Here is a 9,598-nt window from a genome sequence, read left to right as displayed (position 1 = left end):
TGTGCTTCTTTCATGTGGACTTTGTTGCTTCTGAGCTAGATGGCTGCTTGTTACCTGCAAGCCTTTAGACCCCAGATGCTATATATTTTGATAGCCAGGCTCCATCAGCTTTCTTCACCACATATGCTTATGCACACATTCGTCTTCAGTGATGATGTCGGGTAGGTGTGCATCATGGAATGTCAACTTAATAGAACAAAGTGTTCTTGCATTTAGTAAGTGTTTTAGTGGAGGGCTAATGTACATCTGCTGCCTTAATAACAAACCTATAAATATATGCACATAGATGTATTTCCCCACCGTCCTATATAAATATATTTACATATGTATATGCCTGTATTTAAACCTCTATAAATGCCCTTTAACCCCTAGCTCTTTCCTCTATTTCCTTTTACTTTCCTTTTGTCCCACTATCATGCTCAGCCTTCATTTGGGTTTCAGTAATTCCTCTTGGTTACATTACCCTTGCTGAATCCCTTCCAGGCCTCTCACATCTCCTTGACACTAATTTTGGATCACTTGTTGCTTCCTTGTTCCTGGGTTGGTCAGCACCACCTACTTTTCCCCTGCCTCCCCATCTCCCATATCACCCCAGAACCATCGGTCCCGTTGTTTTCTCCTCCAGACTGTTCATCCAGCCTATCTTATCTAGATAGAGCTGCAGAGATAATAATATGCACCAAAAAACAAGGCATAGCAAAGCAAAGTGACAAAAGAGAACACAGCGATGACAACAAAAGAGAAAACCAATGACCCATAAAAGAATAAATTAATAAAAAAAGAAAAACGATAAAAAAGAAAGAAAAACCTGTAAATAGATCAAGGTCTGATTTTTGACCTCTAGGCATGTCCTCCAGCCAAGTCTGACCCCAAAATCTATCCTTTGCACTCCCTTGGGAGCTTCCTTTTCTGCTCCCCCCATTGTTCTGCCACGTGCCTTTAGTGATTTGCCTAGATGTGGTGGGGTCAGACTGGGCCAATCCAGTCTCCAGTGTTGTCCCCCATGGGGCCATGGGTCAGCGAGGGACGTCGTGTCTCATAGTGGATCAGCCATATGGTCCACTCTGTGCATTGGCTGTTCACAACGGGCATACTGTTCTCCTGACCTGGTGGGCCAGGATGTGGTCCACTCTCTTTTCCTGCCCATTCATATGCACCCATGTGCTCTGATCAGACATGTCCCTCTTCCCGAACTGCAGCTTCAGTGCTGTCCTCTAAAGTAGATTCTTTTGGTGGGAAGGGCATTGTCCATGTAGTTAGGATTGGGGCAGGGCCCTTAGACCCCTCCACTGGCTCCCTGTGCCATGCTGGCACACTGCATTCACATCTTGGAGCACCGGGTTGAAGTCTGGTCCCTCTTTCCCTGTGGAGATATAAACAATATCTTCCACTTGGGTGCATTAGTGCCCTGTTCTCCACACTACACATTTCTATCCTCTCCACCTCCTTTTTAGTTGGCTAACATATGTACCCTTGGATTTGGTCTGGCCCCTGCCATACTACCTGGTCCTCACTTCAGGAATATTTGTATACAGTAGTTTTTTCCCTGTGCCCCTTTAGCATTTTTTAAAGCTTACCTCAGTGGACTTATGTTGTACTTGTCCTTTTGCAGTTGGCTTATTTCACTTAGCATAATTTTCTTCAGTTGTTCCCATGTAGCTATATGCTTCATGCGTTCATCACTGCTTTTTAGCAACGCATAGTACTCCATTATATTTATGTACCACAGTTTTTTAATCCATTTATCTGTTGATGGAGATTTGGGTTGTTTCCAACTCCTTGCAATTGTGAACTGGAAGCAAAATATTTTTAAGGACACCTACTGTATGCTTCATCTTCAGTCCTGATTAAGGTTCAGGCCAGTCACTTTCCCTAGCCTTATTTGTGCTTATTGTACATACAAGCCAGCAGCAGCAGCATTGCTGCTGGCTTCAGGAAACGTGCCAATTTTTTAAAATAATTTTATTGGGGGCTCATTCGATTCTTATCTCAATTCATACATACATTCATCCTGTCAAGAACATATGTACATTTGTTGACATCATCATTCTCAAAATATTTGCCTTCTACTTGAGCCCTTAATATCTGCTGCTCATTTTCCCCCTCCCTCCCCACTCCCCGCCACCTCATGAACTCTTCATCATTCATAAATTATTATTGTTTTGCCATATATTACACTGTCCGATGTCTCCCCCTGCCTTCTTCTCTGCAGTCCCTCGCCCAGGGAGGAGGCTATACATTGATTTCCCCTTTCTACCTCAGATTCTCTCCACCCTCCAGGCATTGCCACTCTCATAATTGGTCCTGGAGGAGTCATCTGTCCTGGATTATCTGTGTTTCCAGTTGCTATCTGTACCAATGTACATCCTCTGGTCTAGCCAGATTTTCAAGGTAGAATTGGAATCATGATAGTGGTGGGGAAGAAGTATTTAAGAACTAGAGGAAAGTTATATGTTTCATCGTGGCTACCCTGCACCCTGCCTGGTTCATCTCCTCCCTACAACCCCTCAGCAAGGGGTGTCCAGTTGACTAGCATTGGGCTTTGAGTCTCCACTCTGTACTCACCCACATTTTCAATATAATTTTTTGTTCCTTGATGCTTGATACCTGATCCCTTTGACAGCTCATGGTTACACAGGCTGGTGTGTTTCTTCCATGTGGGCTTTGTTGCCTCCAAACTATATGACCACTTGTTTATCTCTCGAGCCTTTAAGACCCCAGATGCTACATCCTTCGATAGCTGGGTACCATCAGCCTTCTTCACCACATTTGCTTATGCACACGTTTGTCTTCATTGATCGTATCAGGGAGGTGGGCACACACTGATATGGTTTTTAGCTCTTTGATGTCTGATCACTGGTCCCTTCTGCGCCTTGTGGTCAGACAGGCTCATTTGCTTCTTCCATGTGGGCTTTGCTGCTTCTCAGCTAGATAGCCACTTGTTTATTTCAAGCCTTTAAGACCGCAGACGCTATATCTTGACATAGCCGGGAACCATTAGCCAGGAACCATTACCTGGGAACCATTAGCTTTCTTGATAGCCTGGAAACATTAGTTTTCTTCACCACATTTGCTTATGCGCACATTTGTCTTCAGTGGTTGTGTCAGGAAGGTGGGCACCCACTAATATGGTTTTTAGCTCTTTGATGTCTGATAACTGGTCTCTTCTACATCTCTTGGTCAGCCGAGTTGATGTGCTTCTTTCATGTGGGCTTTGTTGCTTCTCAGCTAGATGGCCTCTTGTTTATCTTCAAGCCTTTAAGACCCCAGATGCCACATCTTTTGGTAGCTGGGCATCATCAGCTTTCTTCACCACACTTTCCCATGCACACATTTTTCTTCAGCAATCATGTCAGGAAGGTGTGAAAACATGACAATTTTAATAAAGGACTCACTCTGAATATAATGGCTGACATGATAAGGGAATGCCTTTTCCTTAAATGTTGCAGATTGGTTACAGCAAACCGAATGGTGACTGTCAAGAAAAAATACTGTGGGCTCTTTTTTGACTACAGCAGCTATGTGGAAGCAGCTTTACCTTCAATAAGGGCCACAACTTCAGTTTTTATAGTGTGTTGAAATAGTAGTAGACATTTATTATCTCATAATACACATTTCTTGGTAGCTAATAATCTTAATTATATTTACAGTTGTATGTTGATCAAATTAGCAGACAAACTTGAATATATGAGGAAGACCTCATCAGCAGGGTTGGAGGAAGACTTGTTAATAATATTTAGATGACACAATCTTACTTGCTTAAAGTTAGGAGGTTTTGAAGCACTTGGTGATCAAAAATGTTAGCACTTAGTACAGATTATTACTAACTGCAAAGAAAGCCAAATTGTCACACCTGGACCATTATGTAACACAATGATAAACAAAGAAAAGAATGAAGTAAATGAATTTCATCTTACATGGATCCACAATCAATCAATGCTCATGAAAGCAACAGTTAAGAAATCAAATGATATATTGCATTATATATGTGTATGTATATATATGCATACATACACTACACACATACATTTTCAGCAAGGGACTCTTTAAATCATTGAAGAACAAGGGGGTCTTCATAAGAACTAAGGTGTATTTGACACAAGTCATGGTATTTTCAATCATCTCATATGCATGTGAAAGTTGAGCATTGAGAAGACTAAAAAAAGATCTATGCACTTGAATGATGGTGTTGGTGAAGAATATTGAAACTATCATGGACTGCCAAAAGAACCAAAAAATCTGTCTTGAAAGAAGTACAGTCAGAATGCTTCTTAGAAGCAACAATGGTGAGTCTTTGTCTCACATACTTTGGGCATGTTATCTGGAGAGGCCAGTCACTGTAATGGGACACTGTACTTGGTAATGTAGAGGCTTAGTGTGAATGCAGAAGGCCCTCAATAAGATGGATGACCGAGGGCCTGCCACAATGGACTCAAATATAACCACAATTGTAAGGATGGCACAGGATGGGGTGGTGTTTCCTTCTGTTGATGTGAGTTGGAACCGACTTGATGGCACCTAATAACAACAGAGGACTGAGCAGTTTTCAATGGAGCTTTTATCCAAAAATGGACTAGAAAGAATGACGTCGTGGTACACTTCCAAAGTCATCCAATGAAAACGATGAGGGTCCCAGTGTTCAAATTTACAACTCATTGTGGGGATGATGTAGGACTGGGCAGTACTTTTTTCTGTTGTACATGAGTAGGACAGAGAAAATGGAAACATGGTGCTGAGGGAGAAGTTGTGGTTGTCCCTGTCTGAGAAGGATCAGGAATGGAAGCTGAGTCTTAGGAGGAATGTAAAAGACAAAAGGAAAATACAAAGGACTACGCAGGAGGATGCTAAGCCAAAAAAAAAAAAAAAAAGGAAAGATTTTCATGCAGGTTAGTTTCATAACATGTCAGAGTTCAATTTACTCTTTGCTATTTTGAAAAACATTTTAATGCTTTCCTTTAAAGCAGCTGTTCTCAACCTTTTGGTTGCAAACCCTTTGGGAGTTGAATGACCTTTTCACAGGGGTCACCTTAGACCATGAGAAAACATATATTTCTGATGGTCTTAGGAACCAAGACACTGCTCCTCTATCCATTTCCAGGCGGCTCCGCCCACATGCAGATATACCCACATACCTGTACCCAGTGTGACGATATCATCACACCAACCCCATCACATACACCCTGTACAAATACAGGTGTATGTGACAGGGTTAGCAGCAACTGTATAGAAAGCAGTTGCTGTGTTGAAAACAGCTACTGTGTAAAATGAAAGCGGCAGCTTTATGTACTGTAAAATCATCTACTGCAAATATATATATCTGAGGTAGTTAGTTTATTGTGTCAACCTGGCCTATAAACACATGAGGGAGTTAATTGAAGAGCGGAGGAATAAATGACTCGGTGAGCCTCACCTTTGTAGTTCTCGGATCTCTTGCTTTTTGATGGTTGCACCAGGGTGCAGCTGCCTTAGCCAGTTCCCTACTTTAACTGGCAAAGCTGACTTCCTGCAAGACATTCCCAAGGAGAAGCCACATGGACCTACCCCAATTCAGCCCTGGGTGTGGAGACCCCTTCCAGAACTGCGATGTTTACACGTTCACTGACTTGGCTTTCCTCCTGCAGTTGGCATCATTGCGTCTGTTTTGTGAGATGGAGGAGGACTTTGTGGATTAGTGTTGGAAATATGGGTTAATGGGTTAATGTTGGACTTATGGGCTTGGGAAGCACTGGGTTGGGATGTTTTCTTGATGTGCACTTAATCTTTATATAAAACTTTCTCTTCTACATGAATTGCTATGGATTTGTTTCTCCAAAGTACCCAGACTAACACACATATCTGTACCATGGGAACTCAATCTGGATGCTGATTGGTCTTTTTATATTCAGCTGTGGTTGATGATGTGAATACTGACCCCTTGTGATAGTAACAGGCATGCAAAAAAAATCCACAGAGCTTGTTATCATAGTAAACTTTAATGAACTGTATTGACTGAACTATGCCAATATTTAATCTTTTGTGTCATTAAAGCTATTGTTATTTATTATTTTCATTATCAAACCATCCCATGACAATAGATTGGTAAAAAGAAGTACATTAAGAAAAGAAAATATAGGGAGGAGCTTTTCAGTATGGTTTAACCTCAATAATTACAGCAGGAAATGAGAAACTGCACTGCGTTATTTGTTGTGATGTCATATCAGCTGAATCTATGAAGGTGAACAAACTAAAATGCCATTTTGCCAGCAAGCATCTGAGATTTTCCACCAAGGATATCAACTATTTTAGAAGCAAAGCAGACGGACTCAAGAGAGCCAGACTTGACACTGATGGCAAGCACCACAAACAAAATTTAGCAGCTATTAGAGTTTGATATTTGGTGGCACTCACAATCTCCATTGTTATGAAACCTCACACCATTGTTGAGTATTTACTGTTGCCAGCAGCCAAAGACACTGTTCGAGTTATGATCAGTGACAAATTTATTATGAACTTGAGTGAACTTTCCTTATCTAATGACATCGTCCATAAAAAAATTAGATGACATGTCTGCTGATATTCTTGATCAGATCATCCAGGAAATTAAATATGCTCCACTTCCAATATTAGCATCCAACTTGATAAATTGACAGACATTGCAAACTGTTCACAGTTACTTGTTTTCGTGAGGTATATTAATGATGGCGACTTTAAAGATGATTTTCTTTTTTGAAAACCTCTTGAAACTACAACTACTGCATGTTGTGTATTTGACACAGTTGGTTCTTTTCTGAAAAAGCATAAGATCTCTTGGGAAAAGAGGTGTTTTCACAAATGGTGTTCCAGCTATGCTAGGATGTCGGTCTGAATTTCAAGGTCTGGTACTGAATGAGTCATCAAAAGTCATTGGAACTCACTGTATAACTCTTTGGCAAATATTAGCAATGAAGTCGCTGCCACAAGAGTTACAAGAAGTAATGAAAAGCATCACAAATTCTGTCAATTTTGTAAAGGTGAGCACTTTAAACAGTCGACCATTTTTACAATTGTGCAACATGTTGGATGCGCAGAATAATGCTCTGCTATTTCACACTGAAGTGAGATGGTTGTCAAGAGGAAAAGTTCTCAAACATGTTTTTGAGCTTCATTATGAACTCAAAATTTTTCAATTCAGAAAGCAAAGCACATTTCAGCAATAAAAGTAAACTGGAGAAAATAGCTTACTTGGTTGACTTTTTTGCCATCTTGAACGAGTTAAATTTTTCACTGCAAGGACTAAATGCAACATGCCTTGATTTGCCTGAGAAGATTGGATCATTCCAAATGAAACTTCAGCTTTGGCCAAAAAAAAAATTGGATGAAAATAAAATTTACATGTTGCCTACCTTATCTGCTTTCCTTAAGGAACATGACATTTAACCAGACAAAAGGATTACAATGATAATTTCTGTGAAAGAACACTTGCACATGCTTGCGGACGAAATTTCATCATATTTTCCAAATGTACCTGACACCCCATTTGCACTTTCCAGAAGCCCGTTCACAGTCAAAGTTTGAAGATATTCCTGAGACAGCACAAGAGGAGTTCATTGAACTTATTAACAGTGATGCAGTGAGGACTGATTTCTCTACAATGCCAGTTACAAAATTCTGGATCAAGTGTTTGCAAGTTATACCCTGTTCTGACTGAGACTGTGTTGTGCCTTCTTCTTCCATTTCCAACAGCATATCTTTGTGAAACAGGGTTTTCCAGCTTGTTGGTAATCAAATCTAAATACAGAAGTAAACTCTTAGTGGAAGATGATCTTCATTGTGCTCTTGCAAAGACTGCCCTGAAAGTTTCTGATCTTGTAAGAAAAAAGCTATCTCACCCTTAGCACTGACATTGGCTTTTTACACATACTGTCACAAAATGTAGCAAAGTAGTTTACTGTTGTTATATTAAGACTGTTGCCCAGGCTCCACCATGCTTCAAGACAAAATTTCATTTATTTGTCATTAGAAATAAATATTTCACACTGTATAATTACATATTGTTTTTGTGATTAATCACTATGCTTTAATTATGTTCAATTTGTAACAATGAAAATACATCCTGCATATTAGATATTTACATTATTATTCATAACAGTAGCAAAATTACAGTTATGAAGTAGCAAGAAAAATAATTTTATGGTTGGGGGTCACCACAACATGAGGAACAGTATTAAAGGGTCATGGCATTAGGAAGGTTGAGAGCCAATGCTTTAAAACAAAATGTTCAAGTTCTCACCCCGGTACCTAAGAATATGATTTTGTTTAGAAATTAAGTCTTTGAAGATGTCTCAGTTACATCAACACAAAGAAATACAAAGTAGGGTGGGACCTAAACCACTATAAGTGATGTCCTTACCAAAAGAGGGTAAGAGAAAAACATGATGGGAGAAAGGCAGTCCTGTGAAAGTAGAATGAGATATAGGAGTGATTTTATTTTCTAAAAGTCAAGGAGAATCAAAGTTTTCCAGGAGCCACCAGAAGCTGTAAGAGGCAAAGAAGGGTTTTACATAATTATCTTCAAAGAAAGCATGGCCTCAACAATGCAATGCTTTTTAACTGTTATTTTTCAGAATATATATATATATATATTCAATCTTTCCATATGATATAAACATGTCACATACATTCAACTATTTGTATCCAGTCTCCCAAATGAACCATAAAGCCCTGAGGTAAGGTCCTCTGTCTTCCTTTTCATTGTTGTAAAACAGCACTAAATACCTTCATTTTTGCATAGCAAGTGCTCGGTAAATGCTAAGCACATACTTTTTCCCACAGACAGCTGAAGCAAGAAGGGGATTTTCTTCTCTTCTGATAATTGGATAATTATATTAAAATGGATCTAATTATGAATTTACGTGTGAATATTTTCTCTTTCATTGCTATTATCTCCATGTGATTGAAAATGGTAAATAACTTAACATTTGAAACTATATGCCATGGAGGGGGGAAATCTGTCTTGCAGAAGATAACATTCATAGCAACACGTTTTCAGATTTACTATGTGCACTTTCTTCTTTTAAAATTAAAAAAAAATTTTTATTTTGTGCACTTTCGCATACATGTTTATTAGGCAGATGATACACTCTTGCTTGCTAAAATCAAGGAGGACTTCAGATATTTGCTTATGACGATCAAAGTATGGGTGGCACTTCTAACTACAGAGAACAGGCATACTCATTATTAGACCAGTAAGCAATGTCATGATAAAGAATATAGGAACGTTGTTGAGGATTTTATTTTACTTGGGTTCACAATCGATGCCAATGAAAGCAGCAGTATCAAATGACATATCATACTGGTGAAATCTGTTATAAAATAGCACCTTAAAGTGTTTAGAAAAGAAAAATAAATGTCATTTTGAGGACTACAGTGTGCGTGACTTGAACTACAGTACTTTCAACCACCTTCTATTCTTGCCAAAGCTGGACGGAGAATAATGGTGACTAATGAATGAATGTTTTTGAATTATAGTGTTTGAAAAGAATACTGAGTATACCAGGAGCTTCCAGAAGAACAAACAAATCCCTCTTCAAAGAAGTTCCATGAGAATGCTCCCTGGAAGCAAGACTTCATCTCCTGTGCT

The 9,598-nt window shown here is 39.4% G+C and overlaps 1 non-coding gene across 1 annotated transcript; it reads right to left on the bottom strand.

Annotated features, from left to right (window-relative positions):
* Positions 1–3,423: 3,423 nt before the first annotated feature.
* LOC142455802 (small nucleolar RNA SNORA16B/SNORA16A family) lies at positions 3,424–3,555 on the bottom strand. The gene has a single exon (XR_012785928.1). It is a non-coding gene; the product is annotated as a small nucleolar RNA SNORA16B/SNORA16A family (small nucleolar RNA).
* Between the last annotated feature and the right edge of the window lie 6,043 nt (positions 3,556–9,598).

Source organism: Tenrec ecaudatus, chromosome 8 (genome assembly GCF_050624435.1).
Source record: "Tenrec ecaudatus isolate mTenEca1 chromosome 8, mTenEca1.hap1, whole genome shotgun sequence".
Taxonomy (NCBI): domain Eukaryota; kingdom Metazoa; phylum Chordata; class Mammalia; order Afrosoricida; family Tenrecidae; genus Tenrec; species Tenrec ecaudatus.
Note: the sequence above shows the minus strand (reverse complement) of the source record. Positions and strands in the feature narration are given on the sequence as shown.